Here is a 27374-nt window from a genome sequence, read left to right on the forward strand (position 1 = left end):
TTCTCGTCTTCCATTTTTGTACCTCTTTTGTACCTCCGAGACAGACAGATTGGTACCATTTTTCACAGTTGCTGCACTTAATCTAGTGGAAATAAAAATTGTCACAAGTAAACTTAATTTTTAATTATATTGAACATATGTTACGTTCGGGAACACAGGGAAACATAGGAGACGAGAGATCGTCTCGGTTACGTACGTAACCCTCGTTCCCTGATGGAGGAAACGGAGACATAATGTCGACCGACAAATGGGGTCTCACTTGGGAGGCCAATCATCTCTGATTTTAAGAGAAAACGCCAATGAAATTGGCTAGTGGATTAACACACCTGAGCCACTCCCTGTGCCAGCGGGTATAAATAGGGCGACAACTGCGTCCACTCTTTAGGTTTTACGCTGAGGAGCCGAGAACGTGTCCCGGCAACAGCGAATGGTTCAAGGTTGTGGCATGGGGACATAACATCTCCGTTCCCTCCATCAGGGAACGAGGGTTACGTACGTAACCGAGACGTTCCCTATCTGTCGGTCACTACGAGTTATGTCGACCGACAAATGGGGTCCTATGGAAAACGCCACAACCTGAACCTCGTCACAACCCTGTGGTGCTGCAATTGTTGACAAGCCCTGGTGTGCCACAAAAGCTACGCTTAAGGTCGTAACCTTCCCAAAGCCCCAGCGCAAATTCACTGACCTTGGTACCGAAGGGGCCAAAGGGTGAGTACATCGCTGCTGGAGACGGCCATGCTGCTGTTCCGCCCACATAAAGTTAATGGAAGGGATTTCAAACTTCAGTGAAAGATTGCTTCAAATCTTCCCTATTTGTTCTTTCAGCTGGCAAGACAATGGGGAAGCGAGTCTTAGGAAAAGGTCGCTACGGAGACCACATCCTACCCGTAGGGAGGTGACATGTGGATATACCGATATGGACTGACCCAGGGGGCAGTACTACATATGGAAGGGGTCTCTGAGGCAGGTCCTACCTAGGAGTAGGGATGGAACGGCTGCCAGAAGAGACTAACAGAACGGTCTGGCAAGGGAAGACACGGGTTTGCCAAGAGGGAAACCTTTCCATGGAAGAATACACATATGGGATTACCCGTAGGGAACCAAGCCATATGGACACCTAGCCCAGTACAGGGGCTGACCGGCTCCGGGCATGCTAACGCCAGTACTGGGCCTGTCGACAGACTGCTCTGCCAAGTCTGACGCCGAGCGTGCTGGAGGATGCTTGACCAGGGTACGCCAACCGGGGAACTCTACTGGGAGAAGAAGGCGCTCACATCCCCGTGTTAGGGGGAATGGCGCAGCTAACGAGACACCCAGTCAGCCCTTCCCGCCAATTACCTGTTACCCAACACACGGGAAGAAACTGGCTCTACATGGAGGTTGTAAAACCTCGCAAAGGTGTTAGGTGTCGCCCAGCCCGCAGCTCGACAGATGTCTGCCAGAGAGGCGCCGTGCACCAGCACATAGGAGGAGGCCACACTCCGTGTGGAGTGGGCCCTCAACCCCAGGGGGCACGGCTCGCCTTGGGAATGGTAAGCCAAGGCGATGACGTCCACTATCCAGTGGGCCAACCTCTGCTTAGAGACAGCCTTCCCCTTCTGCTGACCTCCAAAGCAGACCAGGAGCTGCTCAGAGCTTATAAAGCTCTGGGTGCGGTCCACGTATATGCAAAGCGCTCTTACGGGACACAGCAACGACAAGGCTGGATCTGCCTCCTCCAGGGGCAGTGCTTGCAGGTTCACCACCTGGTCTCGGAAGGGAGTGGTGGGAACCTTGGGCACGTATCCAGGCCGGGGTCTCAGGACAACGTGAGAGAAGGCCGGCCCAAACACAAGGCACTCTTCACTTACCGAAAATGCTTGGAGGTCCCCGACCCTCTTGATGGAAGTGAGCACGATCAGGAGCGCTGTCTTGAGAGACAGGAACTTCAGCTCGACCGAATCCAGCAGCTCAAAGGGACCCCTCTGAAGTCCCGCCAGGACAATAGAGAGGTCCCAGGAGGGAATCAGGGGTGTCCTAGGAGGATGTAACCTTCTGGCACTCCTCAGGAACCTAACGATCAGGTCATGCCTCCCCAGGGACCGGCCGTCCACTGCATCGTGATGGGCTGCAATGGCAGCCACATACACCTTCAAGGTGGAGGGTGACAGCCCATGCTCCAGCCTTCCTTGCAGGAAAGAAAGCACGGCTCTGACCGGGCATCTCCGGGGGTCTTCTCGGTGAGAAGAACACCAATTCGTGAACAGACTCCACTTCAGAGCATAGGCCTGCCTCGTAGAAGGGGCTCTAGCCTGAGTGATAGTGTCTACCACCGCTGGGGGCAGATCACTTAGGTCTGCCGTGTCCCGTCTAGAAGCCACACGTGGAGGTTCCAGAGATCTGGACGTGGGTGCCAAATGGTGCCAAGCCCCTGAGAGAGGAGGTCTCTCCTCAGGGGGATGCGCCAGGGAGGGGCTGTCACGAGGAGCATGAGTTCCGAAAACCAGGTCCGGGTGGGCCAGTAAGGTGCAACCAACAGGACCTGTTCCTCGTCCTCCCTGACCCTACACAGTGTCTGTGTGAGCAGGCTCACTGGGGGAAACGCATACTTGCGTAAAGCCCGAGGCCAGCTGTGTGCCAGTGCATCTGTGCCCAGGGGGGCCTGGGACAGTGAATAGTACAGCTGGCAGTGGGAGGACTCGTGCGAAGCAAACAGGTCTACCTGGGCTTCCCCGAATCGACTCCAGATCAGCTGGACTGTCCGGGGATGGAGTCGCCATTCCCCTGGGAAAGTGAGCTGTCGTGAGAGTGCGTCGGCTGTACGATTGAGCTCCCCCGGGATGTGGACAGCGCGCAGCGACTTGAGCCACGTCTGACTCCAAAGGAGGAGATGGCGGGCGAGTTGAGACATGCGACGTGATCGTAGACCGCCCTGTCGGTTGATGTACGAAACAGCCGCAGTATTGTCCGTGCGGACCAACACATGCTTGTCCAGCACCAGCAGACGAAACCGTCGCAAAGCTAGATGCACTGCCAGCAACTCCAGGCAGTTGATGTGCCAAAGCAGTCGAGGTCCTGTCCAGGACCCTGAAGCTATCAGTGTGAAGGAGACACGATGTGTACCGCGGCGCCATGCCCATCTCGGGACTCGGGAGTGTAATCAGTGCTGAAGTGACCTCATATGAAGCAACCCGAGCGGCGTGACTGCGGCTGCGGATGCCATATTCCCCAGGAGCCTCTGAAAGTATTTCAGTGGTAACACTGTCCTGCCTCTGAAGGAACTCAGGCAGGTCAGCACTGACTGGGCACGCTCGCTGGTGAGACGTGCCGTCATACTCACCGAGTCTAACTCCATACCGAGATAAGAGATTCTCTGCACAGGGGAGAGCTTGCTCTTCTCCCGGTTGACCTGAAGTGCTTGATCTTAGTGCTGCGTTCGACACCATAGATCATTACATACTCATAGATCGATTACAAAACTATACAGGTATTCAAGGGCAGGCTCTAAGATGGTTTAGATCCTACCTGTCCGATCGCTACCATTTTGTTTACTTAAATGGGGAGTCATCTCATTTATCATCAGTAAAATATGGAGTGCCACAAGGATCCGTCCTAGGTCCCCTTCTATTTTCAATATATATGTTGCCCCTTGGTAATATTATTAGAAAATACGGAATTAGCTTCCACTGTTATGCTGATGATACTCAGCTATATATCTCAACGAGACCAGATGAAACTTCCCAATTATCTAAGCTAACAGAGTGTGTTAAAAATGTAAAAGATTGGATGACACACAATTTTCTCCAATTAAATTCGGATAAGACAGAGATATTAGTTATTGGACCAAAAAACACTACACAGAATCTTGTAGATTACAATCTGCAACTAGACGGATGTACTGTTACTTCCTCTACAGTCAGAAATCTGGGTGTTATATTAGACAGCAATTTGTCTTTTGAAAATCATATTTCTAATGTTACAAAAACTGCATTCTTCCATCTTAGAAACATTGCCAAGCTACGAAACATGTTATCTGTTTCTGATGCAGAAAAGCTAGTTCATGCATTCATGACCTCTAGACTGGACTATTGTAATGCACTTCTAGGTGGTTGTCCTGCTTCTTCAATAAACAAGCTACAGGTCGTCCAAAATGCAGCAGCTAGAGTCCTTATGAGGTCAAGAAAATATGATCATATTACCCCAATTTTACAGTCTCTGCACTGGCTACCTATTAAGTTCCGTATCAGTTACAAATTATCATTACTTACCTATAAGGCCCTAAATGGTTTAGCTCCAGCGTACCTAACTAGCCTTCTACCACGCTACAACCCATCACGCACCCTAAGGTCACAAAACGCTGGACTTTTGGTCGTTCCTAGGATAGCAAAGTCCACTAAAGGAGGTAGAGCTTTCTCACATTTGGCTCCCAAACTCTGGAATAGCCTTCCTGATAATGTTCGGGGTTCAGACACACTCTCTCTGTTTAAATCTAGATTAAAAACACATCTCTTTCGCCAAGCATTCGAATAATGTTTCTTTTTAATTGTGAGTGTAGTTGCATCTGTTCAAAGTTGCATTTTTATTCATTAGCTTGGGTTAAACTAATTTTACTTTGTTGGATCAGCAGCTATGCTAATGATGTCTGTATTTTGTTTCTATGTTTCGCCACGGGATTTACATCCCGTGGTAACTAGGATTTAAACAAGCTCCAGTCTGGATCCAGAACACCTGAGAAGAGATGATGCTGACCCTCAGAGGACCCCAGATGATGCTAACCTTGAATCAACAAACAGAACTAACAATTATTGCTAAATGTGTGACTGAATCATATAATAACTTAATAATATTGATAGTTCATCGTCTAGCTGACTACGTCTTGTATTATTATTATTATTTTTTCTAAAATCCTGTCAAATGTGCACAAACTACTAGCTACTACTAAATATTGTAGAAACATAATTTTCTGTAAAGTTGCTTTGTAACGATTTATTTTGTAAAAAGCGCTATACAAATAAACTTGAATTGAATTGAATTGAAGCCCCAACTGACTGAGGTGCCGGAGCACGAAGTCCCTGTGATCGCACAACTCTTCTCAGGACCGGGCCATAATGAGCCAGTCGTCAAGATAGTTGAGGATCCTGATGCTCACTTCCCAGAGTGAGGCAAGGGAGCCCTCCGCAACCTTCGTGAAGACACGGGGGGACAGGGAGAGCCCGAAGGGGAGGACCTTGTACTGCCATGCCTGACCCTCGAAGGCAAACCGCAGAAAAGGTATGTGACGAGGGAGGATCGAGACATGAAACTATGCGTCTTTCAGGTCGATCGCTGCAAACCAGTCCTGGGGCTGGACGTATTTGATAATGCGTTTCTGCGTCAACATCCTGAACGGGAGCTTGTGTAGGGCCCGATTCAAGACTCGCAGATCCAGGATAGGTCGAAGGCCGCTTTTCTTGGGCATAATGAAGTAAGGGCTGTAAAACCCTGTCCTCATCTCGGCTGGAGGGACCGGCTCGATTGCATCCTTCGCCAGCAGGACAGCAATCTCCTCGCACAAGACAGGGGCGTCCCGGACTGCCACCGAAGTCCCGAGCACGCCATTGAACTTGGGGGGTTGCCGGGTGAACTGAGCCAGTGGACAGTCCGGATGAGCCAGTGTGATGGATTGGGCAGCGCAAGCCACGCTCCCAGACTCCGTACGAGTGGCACCAAAGGGACAGTCGACATACCCGCAGTGGTGCAGCGATGGGGAGTCGTGCCGGAAGGCCCAGAAGGCACTGTGTCCTGGGTCATCACAACCACACTCCTCGTGTTCCCGGAGGAACTGGCCAGAGACGCGTGGAGAGGCGTTGCGTCTCCGAACCGCGACCTCTTGGCCGCTGGCGAAAGGGGGCGTCGTGGGTGAGAGTGAGGAAGCTGTGCGTCGCTCATTGTCAACCCACGAGCCTTGCAACTTGGAGGAAGGAGAAATTGCTCTTTTGTTGAAAATGTGGGTGCCACTGGCCGTACGACCAGCAGCGGAACAGAACAAAACAAAAACTGAAGATTCTCCACCCGGCCCTCCTCCTGGGGAAGGAGTGGCGCTGTCTTCGCCATCTCTTGAAGAGCAGTTCTCCGCATCTCCGAGTTGCCCGTGTCAGGGCAGCCGGGAGTGACACTGGGGGCGCCGCTCTCCTGTGCGGGGCTCGACGCGCCGGCCTCGAAGAACTCTCAGCACGGGGCGGAGCTGGTGTGGAGGACGCAGGGGGGCGCCCACGGCGACGAGGCGCTACCCGCGACAGAACGGTGGCAACCGGAGAGACACATCGTGGCAAGATGTGCTGGATGGCCTCAGTCTGCTTCTGTACTGCCGAGAACTGCTGGGCAAAGTCCTCGACAGTGTCGCCGAACAGGCCTGCCTGGGAGATGGGAGCATCGAGAAAGCGAGCTTTGTCCATGTCCCTCATCTCAGCCAGGTTCAGCCAGAGATGCCGCTCCTGGACCACCAGCGTGGACATCGCCTTCCCGAAGGACCGCGCCGTGACCTTCGTCGCCCGTAAGGCGAAGTCAGTCGCCGTGCGCAGCTCCTGCATCAACCCCGGGTCGGTACCACCCTCGTGCATTGCCTTGAGTGCCTTGGCTTGGTGTACCTGCAGGATAGCCATGGCATGCAGGGCAGAGGCAGCTTGGCCCGCAGCATTGTAAACCTTGGCAGCGAGCGCGGCCGACAGCTTACAGGCCTTGGACGGGAGACGCGGACGATTCCTCCAAGTGGCGGCGTTTTGTGGGCACAAGTGCACCACAACCGCTCTCTCCACCTGGGGAACCTCCACGTACCCCCTGGCTGCCCCGCCGTCGAGGGTGGTGAGGATGGAAGAGGGAGACAAGCGGCTTCTGGCCGTGAAAGGGGCCGTCCACGACTTCGTCACCTCTTCATGCACCTCCGGAAAGAAAGGCACCGGAGCAGAACGAGGTTGTGAGCTGCGTCCCGCGCCGAAAAACCAATCATCCAGCCGCGAGGGCTCGGGACTGGGCGGTGTGGTCACCTCCAGCCCGATACTCACGGCTGCCCGGGCAAGCATGGCCGACAACTCCAAGTCAGATTCGGCAGCAGCGACAACACCCAAGGGGGGCAGCCCCGCCGAATCCTCATCCTCAGAGGACGATAACCCATCCCCCGATGCCGCGATCGACATCTGATCTTCGGGCGGCGCACCGAAAGACACGCTGGGACCGCCGTGAGATGGCCCAGCAGAATCAATCAGCAGCTGCACGGGACAGGCACTGCGGGAGGAGTGAGAGGTCCGTGGGGCGTGGCCCGGCGGAGAAGCTCTCACTGTAATCCTCAGATCTTCCAGAGCGCCAGCCGGCGGCCCTCTGCTCGAGCCAGAGAAACCGGGACGGGTGGCGACAGAGGGGTCTGCTGCACTCCCCTTGAGGAGTGAGAGATGCGATCACAGCGCTGCCATGTTCATACACCCACAATAGACGCATGAATCATCCACGAGCGCAGCCTCAGCGTGTTGGACGCCCAGACACTGGAGACAACTCTCGTGACCGTCAACCGAAGACAGGAAACGACCGCATCCAGAAGGACACGGACGAAACGGCATCTTGAAAAAGACGCGAATCGTCAGTGATTTGCTCTTTTAGAAACTGTCTTTTTTAGCCGAAGCGCCCAGGGGAATCGCCGTTTCGCAGGGACACCGCTGTAACGCGCCGTCACACCGACCAGGAACAGCTTCAAACAAAAACAAAGATGATGGCTTTGTAGCGACTTCTCTCATCAGCTACTTGTCGCCCTATTTATACCCGTTGGCACTGGGAGTGGCTCAGGTGTGTTAATCCACTAGCCAATTTCATTGGCGTTTTCTCTTAAAATCAGAGATGATTGGCCTCCCAAGTGATACCCCATTTGTCGGTCGACATAACTCGTAGTGACCGACAGATAGGGAACCAAATGCACTGTGAGTTTAATGGGTAATCCAAAATTCAGAATCCAAAAAGCAGGGGTCAAAACCAAAAATCCATCCAAACAAATGTAAGGTTTAGAAGTGGAGTTCATATTTCATGTTGGAAAGTTGTAATGCTTATAATTTAATATGATTTATATTTGAGTTAATATACTAGAAGTATATTTACAATGTTTAGTCAGTTAATTATTTACACCTTTATGTGTTTACACATTTAATGGAGTAAGGATATTCTGCTGAATCTGATTCACTCACATTTATCTCAGTCTAAGTCCTTGCTTCTGATTGGTTAGGGACGTCAGGTGAAAGGCTGTGTTTAAGGAAGTGTTGTTGTTGTGACGGTGTTCAGTAAAAAGTGCCACTGAGGAAGTCTTCTGTCTCCCTTCTGCTGTTTATTATCATAAAGAGTGATCTACCACCACATTTCGAACCTTCACGTTACACAAACAAACACGAATAAGAATAGGAACAGGAATAGAACTTGAAACTCAGAAGGCGAGGAAACTGGGTGACGGAAAGAAAGGACTCCATGAAAACAAACAGTAACAGACCGGTTAATATAGGCAGGGTAATGACTATCAAGTGAAGACACCTGAGTGCAATTAACAGAAGTGCAATTACTGTGATGAAGGGACAAGGCTTTGTGGGAATTGTAGTGCCTGCGGTGAGGTGCCTATGGGGAAGTGAGACCACTAGTGGAGACTCAGGGAAAGAGAGGCCAGACAGCGTGACAACATATTAAGTTAAAAATAAACTGTAATTCATTATTTTATTACTCCATTATTAAGATATTAATAGTAATTTCAGCTTAAAATCATCAAATTGAAATATAGACAATTGAACAAACAGTAAAAATAATAAAACCTTTTGATCTGTATTGACCTAATACAAAATACTACTTAATATTTGATGTAAAGTCATTTCTGTATTAACTGCATATTAATTATCGGCATAATAATTATTTATTTAGTTGAAATAATTTAACATTTCAGCTTTACAGATTGTATAATACCCCATCTACATGGGGAAGTTGTGGCCTAGTCCCAACTGCTCCCCGGGCGCTGCAGCATAAATGGCTGCCCACTGCTCCGGTGTGTGTTCATGGTGTGTGTGTGTGTGTACTTTGGATGGGTTAAATGCAGAGCACAAATTCTGAGTATGGGTCACCATACTTGGCTGAATGTCATGTCACTTCACTAATTACTAATTAATTTCTCAATGAAGGAGCCATGCTTCCAACTGGACACTCTTTTCCACACAGGGAGCAATGCTGTTTGGGGTTGAATACTGAAAAGTTTTATTTTAACCATTTGGTCAGACAGACAGACCAACCAGTGTATCGACAAACAGATAGACAGACAGACATACACTAACCTAAAGGATTATTAGGAACACCATACTAATACTGTGTTTGACCCCCTTTCGCCTTCAGAACTGCCTTAATTCTATGTGGCAGTGATTCAATAAGGTGCTGAAAGCATTCTTTAGAAATGTTGGTCCATATTGATAGGATAGCATCTTACAGTTGATAGAGATTTGTGAGATGCACATCCAGGGCACGAAGCTCCCGTTCCACCACATACCAAAGATGCTCTATTAGGTTGAGATCTGGTGACTTTGGGGCCATTTTAGTACAGTGAACTCATTGTCATGTTCAAGAAACCAATTTGAAATGATTCGAACTTTGTGACATGGTGCATTATCCTGCTGGAAGTAACCAGCAGAGGATGGGTACATGGTGGTCATAAAGGGATGGACATGGTCAGAAACAATGCTCAGGTAGGCCGTGGCATTTAAACGATGACCAATTGGCACTAAGGGGCCTAAAGTGTGCCAAGAAAGCATCCCCCACACCATTACACCAATACCACCAGCCTGCACAGTGGTAACAAGGCATGATGGATCCATGTTCTCATTCTGTTTATGCCAAATTCTGACTCTACCTTCTGAATGTCTCAACAGAAATCGAGACTCATCAGATCAGGCAACATTTTTCCAGGCTTCAACTGTCCAATTTTGGTGAGCTGATGCAAATTGTAGCCTATTTTTCCTATTTGTAGTGGAGATGAGTTGTACCCGGTGGGGTCTTCTGCTGTTGTATCCCATCCGCCTCAAGGTTGTGCGTGTTGTGGCTTCACAAATGCTTTGCTGCACACCTCGGTTGTAACGAGTCGTTATTTCAGTCAAAGGTGCTCTTATATCAGCTTGAATCAGTAGGCCCATTCTCCTCTGACCTCTAGCATCAACAAGGCATTTTCGCCCACAGACTGCCGCATACTGGATGTTTTTCCCTTTTCACACCATTCTTTGTAAACCCTAGAAATGGTTGAACGTGAAAATCCCAGTAACTGAGCAGATTGTGAAATACTCAGACTGGCCCGTCTGACACCAACAACCATGCCACGCTCAAAATTGCTTAAATCACCTTTCTTTCCCATTCTGAAATTCAGTTTGGAGTTCAGGAGATTGACTTGACCAGGACCACACCCCTAAATGCATTGAAGCAACTGCCATGTGATTTTCTACTGACAGCTACACATAAAGACATAGATTACTGTCTTTAAACAATTTAAAGCTTCTGACAATTATAGTGTTTTAATAATTTTTTCCACCACTGTATAGATGAGCGTATGATTACAGTAAGAGAGGTAGATGGATAGATTTACTAGCAGGAAGATCATAATTCATAAATAAATGTGCACAGTCAGGTGCCAAATACATCTTTGATCTTAGACAAATAAACCGTTCATTCGTTAATCTGTCATGAGAAAATAATTATTAAAACAATGTAGAATTTTAAGCATCAGGAAGTTACTAGTTAATTAAATGGTGATGCGGGATTGCAAGTCGACTTATATGTGCGGAATGCAAAATCCAGGCTTTTAAACATACACCAAAAAACACCACAGTTCTGCCAAAAAGGGAGTGCTAAAAAAATAAATAAATAAATCACTGTAATTTTGCTTCAGTATGATCCATGAACTTTGCAATTATGTCCGCATGAATGCATCTTTTCATCAAACTGAAATGGCCATTAATGACAAGAATACAAAGATTGTCATATCATGATCAAAATAATATCAATAATAAGCTATTTCTTGTCATATATTCTATACCCAGTACCCGAGGGAATAAAATTTTGTAAAAAATTGTAATAAGACAATACAGTAATATAGTGATTGCAAATCAATTCCAATATAAAATTTATGATAAAATAGTATCTTAACTGTTAATACGTTAAAAGTGTTTATACAAATACTGCACAGCAAATCAAAATAGTTCAATTAGGTGATATGTAAAGACAAAAACAATGTTTTGTTTACTTTAACAACTTTTATAAATACACATTTCTCTATACATTAGGTCATGGAGAACTATAAAGATTACTTATAGTTATATATATATATATATATATATATATATATATATATATATATATATATATATATATATATATATATAAAGTAGATATATCTTGACATACAGCAAGATCTAAGTTAGGTTATGGTTAAGTAGTACTGTATATTTTAGTCTCTACATTGTTAATAGATCAAATAAATGTATGCATATATACTTACAGAACAGACCAAAAGTTTGGACACTCCTTCTCATTCGAAGAGTTTTCTTTATTTTGATGACTATGAAAATTGTAGAGTCACACTGAAGGCATCAAGGGCTATTTGAGCAAGAAGGAGAGTGATGGGGTGCTGCTCCAGATGACCTGGTCTCCACAGTTACTGGACCTGAACCCAATCGAGATGGTTTAGGGGTGAGCTGGACCACAGACTGAAGGCAAAAGAACCAACAAGTGCTAAGCATCTCTCGGGGAACTCCTTCAAGACTGTTGGAAGACCATTTCAGATGACTACCTCTTGAAGCTCATCAAGAGAAAGAATGCCAAGAGTGTGCAAAGCAGAAATCAAAGTAAAAGGTGGGTACTTTGAAGAACCTAGAATATTACAAATTATCATTTTTTTCACAATATTTTGTTATGTATATAATTCCATATATAATTCCACATGTGTTAATTCATAGTTTTGATGCCTTCAGTGAGAATCTACAATTATCATAGTCACGAAAATAAAGAAAACTTTGAATGAGAAAGTGTGTCCAAACTTTTGGTCTGTACTGTACATTAAATAGATATAAAAATAAATATAAAATAGGTACATAGTACCTAGGTACATAAATAGTGTTCTTTATAAGTGGATAGCATGTTCTATCCACTAAATCAGAAAGAAATTTAATGTTGTCTCATAAAAAAAATTTTCAGGTACATTTATTTGTAATTGCATAGACATAAAACCATACATTGTTGACAAGGATTGTGCTATATGATGGTGATGTATAATAATAACAAATGACTCCTGTCATTGTGTCAACAGTGTAGGGTTTATGTCTATCCTTTATGTTTTTGTAAGCACAATGAACTCTTAACTCTACTTATCACAATTTTGTTAGTTTGGACTTAGTCTGTCTTTCATACTTTGTCATTTGACCTATATTTTGTCTCACATTTAGATTACATAAGTTCACCTGTGGTGTTGCTAATTATTTCATTTGTTCTGTCTAGTTACGTTCTTGTCCTTTTAGTTTGACTTTGTCGGGTAATGTTTTTGACCTCATGACTGCTATCTGTGGATACCCTTTTCCTATGTCATGTGGAATAAATACCTTCTGAATCTTCTCCTATGTGCACCTTTTTCTACAATCTAGCTTCAGTGTGAAACTACAAAATATAAGGTTCTTTAAAAGTTTAAGATCTTAAGAACTACCATCACCATGTTTCAAGTGAAAATACTTTATTAGTAATGTGTAGTAACCAAACCACAATAAAATAAAATAGCTATTCACTCATGCAAATTAAATACATGTAATTAATTAAAATAATTAGTAATACTATACTTCAGAGTCTATTAACTAGTTGCTTATAAGTATGCATATTTATAGAATATTAGCCTTTTATTAGTAGTAAGCACATATTAACAGAGGTGTAAGTAGGTGGATTAACAGTAGGTGGACATGCAATTTTGGACATGCAATTCCCTAATCAGCCACTTGGGGTAAAATGAAAGGATGTGAAAAATATCCACTCTCTCCTTCTATTGACATACACTGGTTTCATGTGTCTATCTTCCTGCTGTAGAAAGTTATTACAAAAAGGAAGGTTAATTTTGGACATGCAATTCCCTTTCCTAGCAGTAGGGGTAAAAAGAAAGGTTGTGAAAAATGTCCACTGTCCTCCTCTATTGATTGACACTGGTTTCATGTCTCTGTCTCCCTGCTGTAGAAAGTTATTACAAAAAGGAAGGTTAATTTTGGACATGCAATTCCCTTTCCTAGCAGTAGGGTTAAAAAGAAAGGTTGTGAAAAATGTCCACTGTCCCCCTCTATTGATTGACACTGGTTTCATGTCTCTGTCTCCCTGCTGTAGAAAGTTATTACAAAAAGAAAGTTAATTTTTGGACATGCAATTCCCTTTCCTAGCAGTAGGGTTAAAAAGAAAGGATGTGAAAAATGTCCACTGTCCCCCTCTATTGATTGAAACTAGTTTCATGTCTCTGTCTCACTGCTGTAGAAAGTTATTACAAAAATAAGGTTAATTTTGGACATGCAAGTCCCTAATCAGCCACTTGGGGTAAAATTAAAGGATGTGAAAAAAAATCCACTCTCTCCTTCTATTGATTGACACTGGTTTAATGTGTCTATCTTCCTGCTGTAGAAAGTTATTGCAAAAGGAGGTTAATTTTGGACATGCAATTCCCTTGCCTAGCAGTAGGGGTAAAAAGTAAGGTTGTGAAAAATGTCCACTGTCCCCCTCTATAGATTGACACTGGTTTCATGTCTCTGTGTCCCTGCTTAAGAAAGTTATTACAAAAAGAAGGTTAATTTTTGGACATGCAATTCCCTTTCCTACCAGTAGGGGTAAAAAGAAAGGATGTGAAAAATGTCCACTGTCCCCCTCTATTGATTGAAACTGGTTTCATGTCTCTGTCTCACTGCTGTAGAAAATTATTACAAAAAGAAAGTTAATTTTGGATATGCAATTCCATAATCAGCCACTTGGGGTAAAATGAAAGGATGTGAAAAATATCCATTCTCTCCTTCTACTGATTGACATTAGTTTCATGTCTCTGTCTCCCTGCTGTAGAAAGTTATTACAAAAAGAAGGTTAATTTTGGACATGCAATTCCCTTTTCTACCAGTAGGGGTAAAAAGAAAGGTTGTGAAAAATGTCCACTTTCCCCCACTATTGATTGACACTGGTTTCATGTATCTGTCTCTTTGCTGTAGAAAGTTATTACAAAAATAAGGTTAATTTTGAACATACAATTCCCTAATCAGCCACTCAGGGTAAAATGAAAGGATGTGAAAAATATCCACTCTTTCCTTCTGTTTAATGTGTTTATCTTCCTGCTGTAGAAAGTTATTAGAAAAAGAAGTTTAATTTTTGGACATGCAATTCCCTTTTCTACCAGTAGGGGTAAAAAGAAAGGTTGTGAAAAATGTCCACTGCCCCCCTATATTGATTGACACTGGTTTCATGTCTCTGTCTCCCTGCTGTAGAAAGTTATTACAAAAAGGAGATTCATTTTGGACATGCAATTCCCTTTTCTACCAGTGGGGTATAAAGAAAGGTTGTGAAAAATGTCCACTGTCCCCCACTATCGATTGACACTGGTTTCACGTATCTGTCTCTTTGCTGTAGAAAGTTATTACAAAAAGAAAGTTAATTTTGGACATGCAATTCCATAATCAGCCACTTGGGGTAAAATGAAAGGTTGTGAAAAATATCCATTCTCTCCTTCTACTGATTGACACTAGTTTCATGTCTCTGTCTCCCTGCTGTAGAAAGTTATTACAAAAAGGAGATTCATTTTGGACATGCAATTCCCTTTTCTACCAGTGGGGTATAAAGAAAGGTTGTGAAAAATGTCCACTGTCCCCCACTATCGATTGACACTGGTTTCATGTCTCTGTCTCCCTGCTGTAGAAAGTTATTACAAAAAGGAGGTTAATTTTGGACATGCAATTCCCTTTCCTACCAGTAGGGGTAAAAAGAAAGGTTTTGAAAAATGTCCACTGTCCCCCTCTATTGATTGAAACTGGTTTCATTTCTCTGTCTCACTGCTGTAGAAAGTTATTACAAAAAGAAAGTTAATTTTGGACATGCAATTCCATAATCAGCCACTTGGGGTAAAATGAAAGGTTGTGAAAAATATCCATTCTCTCCTTCTACTGATTGACACTAGTTTCATGTCTCTGTCTCCCTGCTGTAGAAAGTTATTACAAAAAGAAGGTTAATTTTGGACATGTAATTCCCTTTCCTAGCAGTAGGGGTAAAAAGAAAGGTTGTGAAAAATGTCCACTGTCCCCCTCTATCGATTGACACTGGTTTCATGTCTCATTCTCCTTGCTGTAGAAAGTTATTAGAAAAAGAAGTTTAATTTTTGGACATGCAATTCCCTTTTCTACCAGTAGGGGTAAAAAGAAAGGTTGTGAAACATGTCCACTGCCCCCCTATATTGATTGACACTGGTTTCATGTCTCTGTCTCCCTGCTGTAGAAAGTTATTACAAAAAGGAGATTCATTTTGGACATGCAATTCCCTTTTCTACCAGTGGGGTATAAAGAAAGGTTGTGAAAAATGTCCACTGTCCCCCACTATCGATTGACACTGGTTTCATGTATCTGTCTCTTTGCTGTAGAAAGTTATTACAAAAAGAAAGTTAATTTTGGACATGCAATTCCATAATCAGCCACTTGGGGTAAAATGAAAGGTTGTGAAAAATATCCATTCTCTCTTTCTACTGATTGACACTAGTTTCATGTCTCTGTCTCCCTGCTGTAGAAAGTTATTACAAAAAGAAGGTTAATTTTGGACATGTAATTCCCTTTCCTAGCAGTAGGGGTAAAAAGAAAGGTTGTGAAAAATGTCCACTGTCCCCCTCTATCGATTGACACTGGTTTCATGTCTCATTCTCCTTGCTGTAGAAAGTTATTAGAAAAAGAAGTTTAATTTTTGGACATGCAATTCCCTTTTCTACCAGTAGGGGTAAAAAGAAAGGTTGTGAAACATGTCCACTGCCCCCTATATTGATTGACACTGGTTTCATGTCTCTGTCTCCCTGCTGTAGAAAGTTATTACAAAAAGGAGATTCATTTTGGACATGCAATTCCCTTTTCTACCAGTGGGGTATAAAGAAAGGTTGTGAAAAATGTCCACTGTCCCCCACTATCGATTGACACTGGTTTCATGTATCTGTCTCTTTGCTGTAGAAAGTTATTACAAAAAGAAGGTTAATTTTGGACATGCAATTCCCTTTCCTAGCAGTAGGGGTAAAAAGAAAGTTTGTGAAAAATGTCCACTGTCCCCCACTATTGATTGACAATGGTTTCATGTCTCTGTCTCCCTGCTGTAGAAAGTTATTACAAAAAGGAGGTTAATTTTGGACATGCATTTCCCTTTCCTACCAGTAGGGGTAAAAAGAAAGGTTTTGAAAAATGTCCACTGTCCCCCTCTATTGATTGAAACTGGTTTCATTTCTCTGTCTCACTGCTGTAGAAAGTTATTACAAAAAGAAAGTTAATTTTGGACATGCAATTCCATAATCAGCCACTTGGGGTAAAATGAAAATTTGTGAAAAATATCCATTCTCTCCTTCTACTGATTGACACTAGTTTCATGTCTCTGTCTCCCTGCTGTAGAAAGTTATTACAAAAAGAAGGTTAATTTTGGACATGTAATTCCCTTTCCTAGCAGTAGGGGTAAAAAGAAAGGTTGTGAAAAATGTCCACTGTCCCCCTCTATCGATTGACACTGGTTTCATGTCTCATTCTCCTTGCTGTAGAAAGTTATTAGAAAAATAAGTTTAATTTTTGGACATGCAATTCCCTTTTCTACCAGTAGGGGTAACAAGAAAGGTTGTGAAACATGTCCACTGCCCCCCTATATTGATTGACACTGGTTTCATGTCTCTGTCTCCCTGCTGTAGAAAGTTATTACAAAAAGGAGATTCATTTTGGACATGCAATTCCCTTTTCTACCAGTGGGGTATAAAGAAAGGTTGTGAAAAATGTCCACTGTCCCCCACTATCGATTGACACTGGTTTCATGTATCTGTCTCTTTGCTGTAGAAAGTTATTACAAAACGAAGGTTAATTTTGGACATACAATTCCCTTTCCTAGCAGAAGGGGTAAAAAGAAAGGTTTTGAAAAATGTCCACTGTCCCCTCTATTGATTGAAACTGGTTTCATTTCTCTGTCTCACTGCTGTAGAAAGTTATTACAAAAAGAAAGTTAATTTTGGACATGCAATTCCATAATCAGCCACTTGGAGTAAAATGAAAGGTTGTGAAAAATATCCATTCTCTCCTTCTACTGATTGACACTAGTTTCATGTCTCTGTCTCCCTGCTGTAGAACGTTATTACAAAAAGAAGGTTAATTTTGGACATGTAATTCCCTTTCCTAGCAGTAGGGGTAAAAAGAAAGGTTGTGAAAAATGTCCACTGTCCCCCTCTATCGATTGACACTGGTTTCATGTCTCATTCTCCTTGCTGTAGAAAGTTATTAGAAAAAGAAGTTTAATTTTTGGACATGCAATTCCCTTTTCTACCAGTAGGGGTAAAAAGAAAGGTTGTGAAACATGTCCACTGCCCCCCTATATTGATTGAAACTGGTTTCATGTCTCTGTCTCCCTGCTGTAGAAAGTTATTACAAAAAGGAGATTCATTTTGGACATGCAATTCCCTTTTCTACCAGTGGGGTATAAAGAAAGGTTGTGAAAAATGTCCACTGTCCCCCACTATCGATTGACACTGGTTTCATGTATCTGTCTCTTTGCTGTAGAAAGTTATTACAAAACGAAGGTTAATTTTGGACATACAATTCCCTTTCCTAGCAGTAGGGGTAAAAAGAAAGTTTGTGAAAAATGTCCACTGTCCCCCACTATTGATTGACAATGGTTTCATGTCTCTGTCTCCCTGCTGTAGAAAGTTATTACAAAAAGGAGGTTAATTTTGGACATGCAATTCCCTTTCCTACCAGTAGGGGTAAAAAGAAAGGTTTTGAAAAATGTCCACTGTCCCCCTCTATTGATTGAAACTGGTTTCATTTCTCTGTCTCACTGCTGTAGAAAGTTATTACAAAAAGAAAGTTAATTTTGGACATGCAATTCCATAATCAGCCACTTGGGGTAAAATGAAAGGTTGTGAAAAATATCCATTCTCTCCTTCTACTGATTGACACTAGTTTCATGTCTCTGTCTCCCTGCTGTAGAAAGTTATTACAAAAAGAAGGTTAATTTTGGACATGTAATTCCCTTTCCTAGCAGTAGGGGTAAAAAGAAAGGTTGTGAAAAATGTCCACTGTCCCCCTCTATCGATTGACACTGGTTTCATGTCTCATTCTCCTTGCTGTAGAAAGTTATTAGAAAAAGAAGTTTAATTTTTGGACATGCAATTCCCTTTTCTACCAGTAGGGGTAAAAAGAAAGGTTGTGAAACATGTCCACTGCCCCCCTATATTGATTGACACTGGTTTCATGTCTCTGTCTCCCTGCTGTAGAAAGTTATTACAAAAAGGAGATTCATTTTGGACATGCAATTCCCTTTTCTACCAGTGGGGTATAAAGAAAGGTTGTGAAAAATGTCCACTGTCCCCCACTATCGATTGACACTGGTTTCATGTATCTGTCTCTTTGCTGTAGAAAGTTATTACAAAACGAAGGTTAATTTTGGACATACAATTCCCTTTCCTAGCAGTAGGGGTAAAAAGAAAGTTTGTGAAAAATGTCCACTGTCCCCCACTATTGATTGACACTGGTTTCATGTATCTGTCTCTTTGCTGTAGAAAGTTATTACAAAAATAAGGTTAATTTTGGACATACAATTCCCTAATCAGCCACTCGGGGGAAAATGAAAGGATGTGAAAAATATCCACTCTCTCCTTCTGTTTAATGTGTTTATCTTCCTGCTGTAGAAAGTTATTACAAAAAGGAGGTTAATTTTGGACATGCAATTCCCTTTCCTAGCAGTAGGGGTAAAAAGAAAGGTTGTGAAACATGTCCACTGTCCTCCTCTATTGATTGACACTGGTTTCATGTCTCTGTCTCCCTGCTGTAGAAAGTTATTACAAAAAGGAGATTCATTTTGGACATGCAATTCCCTTTTCTACCAGTAGGGGTAAAAAGAAAGGTTGTGAAAAATGTCCACTGTCCCCCTCTATTGATTGACACTGGTTTCATGTATCTGTCTCTTTGCTGTAGAAAGTTATTACAAAAATAAGGTTAATTTTGGACATACAATTCCCTAATCAGCCACTCGAGGTAAAATGAAAGGATGTGAAAAATATCCACTCTCTCCTTCTGTTTAATGTGTTTATCTTCCTGCTGTAGAAAGTTATTACAAAAAGGAAGTTAATTTTGGACATGCAATTCCCTTTCCTAGCAGTAGGGGTAAAAAGAAAGGTTGTGAAAAATGTCCACTGTCCCCCTCTATTGATTGAAACTGGTTTCATGTCTCTGTCTCACTGCTGTAGAAAGTTATTACAAAAAGCAAGTTAATTTTGGACATGCAATTCCATAATCAGCGACTTGGGGTAAAATGAAAGGATGTGAAAAATATCCATTCTCTCCTTCTACTGATTGACATTAGTTTCATGTCTCTGTCTCTTTGCTGTAGAAAGTTATTACAAAAATAAGGTTAATTTTGGACATACAATTCCCTTATCAGCAACTCGGGGTAAAATGAAATGATGTGAAAAATATCCACTCTCTCCTTCTGTTTAATGTGTTTATCTTCCTGCTGTAGAAAGTTATTACAAAAAGGAGGTTAATTTTGGACATGCAATTCCCTTTCCTAGCAGTAGGGGTAAAAATAAAGGTTGTGAAACATGTCCACTGTCCCCCTCTATTGATTGACACTGGTTTCATGTCTCTGTCTCCCTGCTGTAGAAAGTTATTACAAAAAGAAGGTTAATATTGGACATGCAATTCTCTTTTCTACCAGTAGGGGTAAAAAGAAAGGTTGTGAAAAATGTCCACTGTCCCCCACTATTGATTGACACTGGTTTCATGTATCTGTCTCTTTGCTGTAGAAAGTTATTACAAAACGAAGGTTAATTTTGGACATGCAATTCCCTTTTATACCAGTAGGGGTAAAAAGAAAGGTTGTGAAAAACGTCCACTGTCCCCGTAAATTGATTGACACTGGTTTCATATCTCTGTCTCCCTGCTGTAGAAAGTTATTACAAAAAGGAGGTTAATTTTGGACATGCAATTCCTATTTCTACCAGTAGGGGTAAAAAGAAAGGTTCTGAAAAATGTCCACTATCCCCCACTATTGATTGACACTGGTTTCATGTATCTGTCTCTTTGCTATAGAAAGGTATTACAAAACGAAGGTTAATTTTTGACATACAATTCCCTTTTCTACCAGTAGGGGTAAAAAGAAAGGCTGTGAAAAATGTCCATTGTCCCCCTCTATTGATTGACACTGGTTTCATGTCTCTGTCTCACTGCTGTAGAAAGTTATTACAAAAAGAAGGTTAATTTTGGACATGCAATTCCCTTATCAGCCACTTGGGGTAAAATGAAAGGATGTAAAAAATATCCACTCTCTCCTTCTATTGATTGACACTGGTTTCATGTGTCTATCTTCCTGCTGTAGAAAGTTATTACAAAAAGAAGGTTAATTTTGGACATGCAATTCCCTTTCCTAGCAGTAGGGGTAAAAAGAAAGGTTGTGAAACATGTCCACTGCCCCCCTCTATTGATTGACACTGGTTTCATCTCTCTGTCTCCCTGCTGTAGAAAGTTATTACAAAATGAATGTTAACTTTGGACATGCAGTTCCCTTTTCTACCAGTAGGGGTAAAATGAAAGGTTGTGAAAAATGTCCTTTCTCTTCCTCTACTGATTGACACTTGTTTCATGTCTCTGTCTCCCTACTGTAGAAAGTTATTACAAAAAGAAAGTACATTTTTGGACCTGCAATTCCCTTTCCTACCATTAAGGGTAAAAAGAAAGGTTGTTAAAAATATCCACTGTCCCCCTCTATTAATTGAAACTGGTTTCATGTCTCTCTCTCACTGCTGCAGAAAGTTATTACAAAAAGAAGGTTAATTTTGGACATGCAATTCCCCAATCAGCCACTTGGGGTAAAATGAAAGGATGTGAAAAATATCCACTCTCTACTTCTATTGATTGATACTGGTTTAATGTGTCTATCTTCCTGCTGTAGAAAGTTATTACAAAAAGGAGGTTAATTTTGGACATGCAATTCCCTTATCAGCCACTTGGGATAAAATGAAAGGATGTAAAAAATATCCACTCTCTCCTTCTATTGATTGACACTGGTTTCATGTGTCTATCTTCCTGCTGTAGAAAGTTATTACAAAAAGAAGGTTAATTTTGGACATGCAATTCCCTTTCCTAGCAGTAGGGGTAAAAAGAAAGGTTGTGAAAAATGTCCACTGTCACCCTCTATTGATTGACAGTGGTTTCATGTCTCTGTGTCCCTGCTGTAGAACGTTATTACAAAAATAAGGTTAATTTTGGACATCCAATTCCCTTTTCTACCAGTAATGGTAAAATGAAAGGTTGTGAAAAATGTCCACTCTCTCCCTTTATTGATTTGAACTGGTTTCACGTCTCTGTCTCCCTGCTGTAGAACGTTATTATAAAAATAAGGTAAATTTTTGGACATGCAATTCCCTTTCCTACCAGTAAGGGTAAAAAGAAAGGTTGTGAAAAATGTCCACTCTCTCCCTCTATTGATTGACACTGGTTTCATGTCTCTGTCTCCCTGCTTAAGAAAGTTATTACAAAAAGAATGTTAATTTTGGACATGCAATTCCCTAATCAGCAACTTGGGGTAAAATGAAAGGATGTGAAAAATATCCACTCTCTCTTTCTATTGATTCACACTGGTTTCATGTCTCTGTCTCCCTGCTGTAGAAAGTTATTACTAAAAGAAAGTTAATTTTGGACCGGCAATTCCCTTTCCTACCAGTAGGGGTAAAACGAAAGGTTGTGAAAAATGTCCACTCTCTCTCTACTGATTGAAACTTGTTTCATGTCTCTTTATCCCTGCTGTAGAAAGTTATTACAACAAGGTTATTTTGAACATGCAATTCCCTAATCAGCCACTAGGGGTAAAAAGAACGGTTGTGAAAAATGTCCACTGTCCCATTCTATTGATTGACACTGGTTTCATGTCTCTGTCTCACTGCTGTAGAAAGTTATTACAAAAAGAAGGTTAATTTTGGACATGCAATTCCCTAATCAGCCACTTGGAGTAAAATGAAAGGACGTGAAAAATATCCACTCTCTCCCTCTATTGATTGACACTGGTTTCATCTCTCTATCTTCCTGCTGTAGAAAGTTATTACAAAAAGAAGGTTAATTTTGTACATGCAAATTACCTTTTCTACCAGTAGTGGTAAAAAGAAAAGTTGTAAAAAATGTCCACTGTCCCCCACTATTGATTGACACTGGTTTCATGTATATATGCCCTTTAACTAAAAAGCTATTACAAAAACACCTACTGAGCTATAGCAAAAAACGAAGAAAGTTTGCACTTTCCCCACGGTCCCTAACGGAAGGCTCTGCTGAGAGCGTTCTCTCCCGGCTTTCTGCACATTGTGACGGCTTGCACGGGGCCGTGCTTATTATATCGAGGGAAGGTATAGAAAAAGAAGGATGTGAAACATGATCAGCTTTGCCCTTTTGGCGGTCACACTGCTTAAATTTTTTGGGCAATTCGTTTTGGAGTTATTGGCGTTTCCCGCTCAATGTGTCACGAATATCGAAAACAAAACCAACTTAACCCCGCTTAGACTTTTATCACCGAAACAACACGGCCGAAATGTTGTGATGACGCAAACAGAAACCGCGACCTGCACGTGCACCACTGCACCTGCATAGCGTAGACCACGAGCTCCACGCGATATTCACTTAACACCAGTGAGAACATTCTCTCTCTTCGTATTCCTTTATTCGCAGCACTAAAGCGTCTCCTAACAAAGAGATTAAGACGGACCACGAAGTAAAAACAAAGAAAAGTACAGTCTTATAGAGTCTGTTAGCACACGTCTCACTGAGATCTTTTCGGATCCTCTGCACTTCATCGCGAATGTGCTTGATCCGCGTTATAAAGACCATTACTTGGATGCGGAAATAAGGCAGGGCGCACGAGAAATGATCCAGGCCGCGCTGGATGCGGAGAACCCGCGTGGAGACGGAGAAGCGCCAAGCGCAGGAGACAGATCAGAGCGCAGAAAAAAAGACTTGTCTCTGCACCAGATGAGTGGCATGCACCATCGCTGTCTGATATGTTCAGTGGAATTCTGCAAGAAAGTGCCTCAAATAAAAATAATAGGTGGGCTATTTTGTTCTAAGGCTACTATATATATATATATACACACACACACACACACACACACAAACATATACATAATATCAGATTGTAGCCGTATTTATGCTAGATTTTCTGCTAGATTTCTGCTTTAATTTGATAAAAATGTTTATTTATGCCCTGGCCCTATTTAAATACACAAATATTTCCCAAATGTCAGGCAGACGACAAGCTCAACTGCTCAACAGCTAGATGGTTATCTGTCTGAAGTCCCCATCCCCAGAAGTGATAACAGTCTTGCCTACTGGAGAAGTGATGCACTTTCTAGTCCTACAGAGAACAATCTCAAATGCACTTCACCTAAATGCACTTTGTTTTTATGAGAGAACTGTTCATTTTAAAACCTTTCTGCAGGCCAGTAGGCCTGTACATTATTATTAAATATACACATGAGTGGGATACATTTTTAGTTTGAATTTTTTTTAATACTGTGCATTGTTGCAATGTGCTTAATAAATATTTGCATAATTTGTAATTATGTATTTTTATGTTTAAAAAAAAAATAAGTTATGTAATTGTAATTATCTTTGAAACTTTAATATTAATTTATGCAATTGCAATGTCTTAATTTTAGTAAAGTTAGTACACGGTCATAGCAATAAATGCAATGGTACTAATAATTGCCATAATTTCTTTCGGTGTTTCGGTTTCGGTTTTCGGCCTTGGTTTTCTCTTTTTCGGTTTTCGGTTTCGGCCAAGAATTTTCATTTCGGTGCATCCCTACTTTTTATCAATTTTAAATAAAAAAATTCAAGTCACATTATTATATATAGCATTTAACCATACTTTTCTAAGAGCATTTGCAGAAAAACAATGAATAAAAAATTATAAATTTTTACAACACAAAATAGGTTAAATTGACTGTATTAAATCCACTGTAACTACATAACCATGTTACTACGTAGCCATCATGTTACTAAACCATAATAACTACAAACTTTACCAGTTTCTTGTTTCTATACTTAGTATTACTGCCACAGTTTTCCTCCAACATTATATTACTATACCACAATTATAATATCAAAACCTAACTTTGAAAATAACATAATTACTAGACAAATACTTATTATAGTTTCACCAAAATATAACCATGGTTGTAAACATACAGTACTACACATAGCATTTTAAACCATCTTTACAGTTGATGCATAATTTAAAGGTCCCATTTTTCGTGCTTTTTTGAAGCTTTGATTGTGTTTACAGTGTGCAATATAACATGTGTTCATGTTTCGTGTGTAATAAAACAGTATTTTTCACACAATTCGCCTATCTGTATACCGCTGTTTTCACTGTCATAAAAACGTGCTGATGACTTCCTTGTTCTATAAAGTCCCTCCTTCAGAAATACGTAATGAGTTCTGATTGGGCCAGCGGTTCCTGTTATGTGATTCGACAGCAGCTTAGCGCGCGCTTGCTCTCCTGGTAACGTGATTGGGCTAGTTTTGAGAAGTAAGTGGGCAGGATTTATTTCGAAAACCACAGACAGTAAAAACGCACGTGCTGGAGATGTACTCATAATCACAGGAGCGTTTTTGCTGTCGAGATGCGCATGAAAATCGCATTCGATTTATTATTTTTTTGCACAGCCCTAACATCTAGTTAACAAAGCTAAACAGCGTTGCCCTTTGTGTAGTAAGTTACAGAAACTGTTAAACGCACCAACTTAAATAATAAAATACACTTACACTTATGTGGTCCATAAACAACGCCTTCTCCAGACAAAGAGGGAACTGCTCCATCTTTCAAGAATAATCTTTGTGTGAATCCGGCATTAAACTTGAGATGGAGGAAGCTGTCCTCAGCAAAATGTGCTGCACATAGTTTTACATGTGGATTATCATTTTTGGGAACCGAGTTAAACATAAATTGTAAGAATTAATCTCCAAGTACAGCGTCCCTGGGAAGCCCACACAAAGGTGATTGGACTCCGAGATGAAAATAACAGGGTTTCAACGACATGACAAACACAAACGCAGCTCTTCCTCTTCTCCGTTGGAGCACAACAAGACCACATCCCCTGTTTGTGTATTCATGTGGGCAGAGGATAGTCAAAAAACTGTTTTAGTGACATCATTCCTGCAGGAACTAGAGGGATGTAGTCCAAACGGGTCGTTTTTTGTAGGCGAATTCTGTTAAATAAAATATCTCACTTGGCATTGAACTTTGAGCTTTAGAATTTTACAGATATTATTTATATTCTAACAACAACATTACACACTAACTAAAGTTTAAAACATGGGATCATGAAGAACGGGACCTTTAAAACCACAATAAAAAAACATTCTTTCATCAGCCAGAGATGACGGTCACTAACTGCAAACTTTTCAATAAACAAAGTAATATTCATATCTCCAAAACTCTGAAGATAAAAATCATGTGTTTAAAGTCACATTCACTTAAACACACAAACATTATTAAACATTACATCTTCACAATTTTTAACCAACTTTATATTGTCACAATGTGTGCAATATGTAAATTATATTTGCCTAATACAAAACACATAATATTACATAATTTGTCTAACGTTTCCCATCAAATAAACAGAATAAATATGTCATATAATACTGTAAACCATTATTCAATTAGATGTATGACCATCATAGTAACAATACAAACTGGCTTAAAAATCCACAAAATTATATTTTAAAGCAATAATTTAAATATTTATATGCAAATCTATAGTGATGACCTTCTGAATTCTTCCTGACTGTACTCATCATCTGAAGCCACCACAAGTGATCCTGAATCCAAACTGCAATCATGTCTTATTAACATTTACATTTATGCATTTAGCAGATGCTTTTGTCCAAAGCGGCTTTCAGTGCATTCAAGCTTTAAACATTTTTTTTGCCAGTATGTATGTTTCCAGGAAATCGAACATCTAACCTTTTTGCCCTGCTGACGCAGTACTATACCACTGAGCAATAGGAACATATTCTCTTTTTTTCATGAAAAATACCAAAATATCTAACAAATATAAAAAAGTATTTGCTTAAAAAATAATATGGGTCATTCTTTTTGTAGTTGGAAAAATAATAATGTTAGCAGGGGAATGTAAAAAGTAATACAACTACTGGCCAAATCTCTATTGCTGATCCCTGAAGGACAAGTCTGTTGGTGATTACTGGGGCCGCTTTACACACAATATCTATAAGATTCAAATCTAACAAGGTTCTATCTGGCAAGTGGCAAGTTCAGTCTTCCGTGTGAAAAGCAAATAACATTAACAAATGTTTTTTAAGTAATGATAAATGTTATCTCTATGTAATGTCAATGTAAATAGACATAGATTGAGATTTTTTTTTCTGTGAAAAATGTTTTCAAATAAATTGAAAAAAAAGAAAGGAAAACAGATTTGAATGCACTTTTTTATTATTATTGTTTGTTACCAAAGAAATGGTAACATGACAATGCATGAAACTTAGCCACAGGACAAGTAAAAATAAGATTTGAAAGAACTAACAATTGTAACTCGTTTGTGGAAGAAACATGAGCACACAGTAGTCAACATTATATGCTATTCATTGAAAAATTGTGTGAACACACATTAACTGAGCACTAATATGCAGTGACAGAACACACTTTAATGTCTTATACAACAAAACACAAGTGGCTTCTCATGACAGTTTCACACATTTCCTTACATTGTAAGCTGTTTGTTTTCATGAGAAATACCTTTTGGATGAACTGGAATGTGTTTTTCATAGATTTGGGGTAATTGAGATGCAGTGTTTATGCAAGTCCATACAGAATGCTCATAGCTTTTGGCAAGTCGTCAGTTTTGTCCATCACAGCTTCTCCTTAAGTGATGGTCTTCAATGAGGCTGAATTGAGATGGAGAGAAGATGAGAGCCTTCATGCTCAATGAGGAGGATTCCAATGTCATCAGAGTCCTAACAACATTAGAGCACAATGATGAAATTTCTCATTACATAACCATCAGTAATGTTAAGCAGTTTGTTACGACTGCTGGAGTTCTGTCCTCAAAACTATTATTTAGATTTTGGTAACATGGACTTTTA

The sequence above is a fragment of the Carassius auratus genome, unplaced genomic scaffold, assembly GCF_003368295.1.
Source record: "Carassius auratus strain Wakin unplaced genomic scaffold, ASM336829v1 scaf_tig00023476, whole genome shotgun sequence".
Lineage (NCBI taxonomy): Eukaryota > Metazoa > Chordata > Actinopteri > Cypriniformes > Cyprinidae > Carassius > Carassius auratus.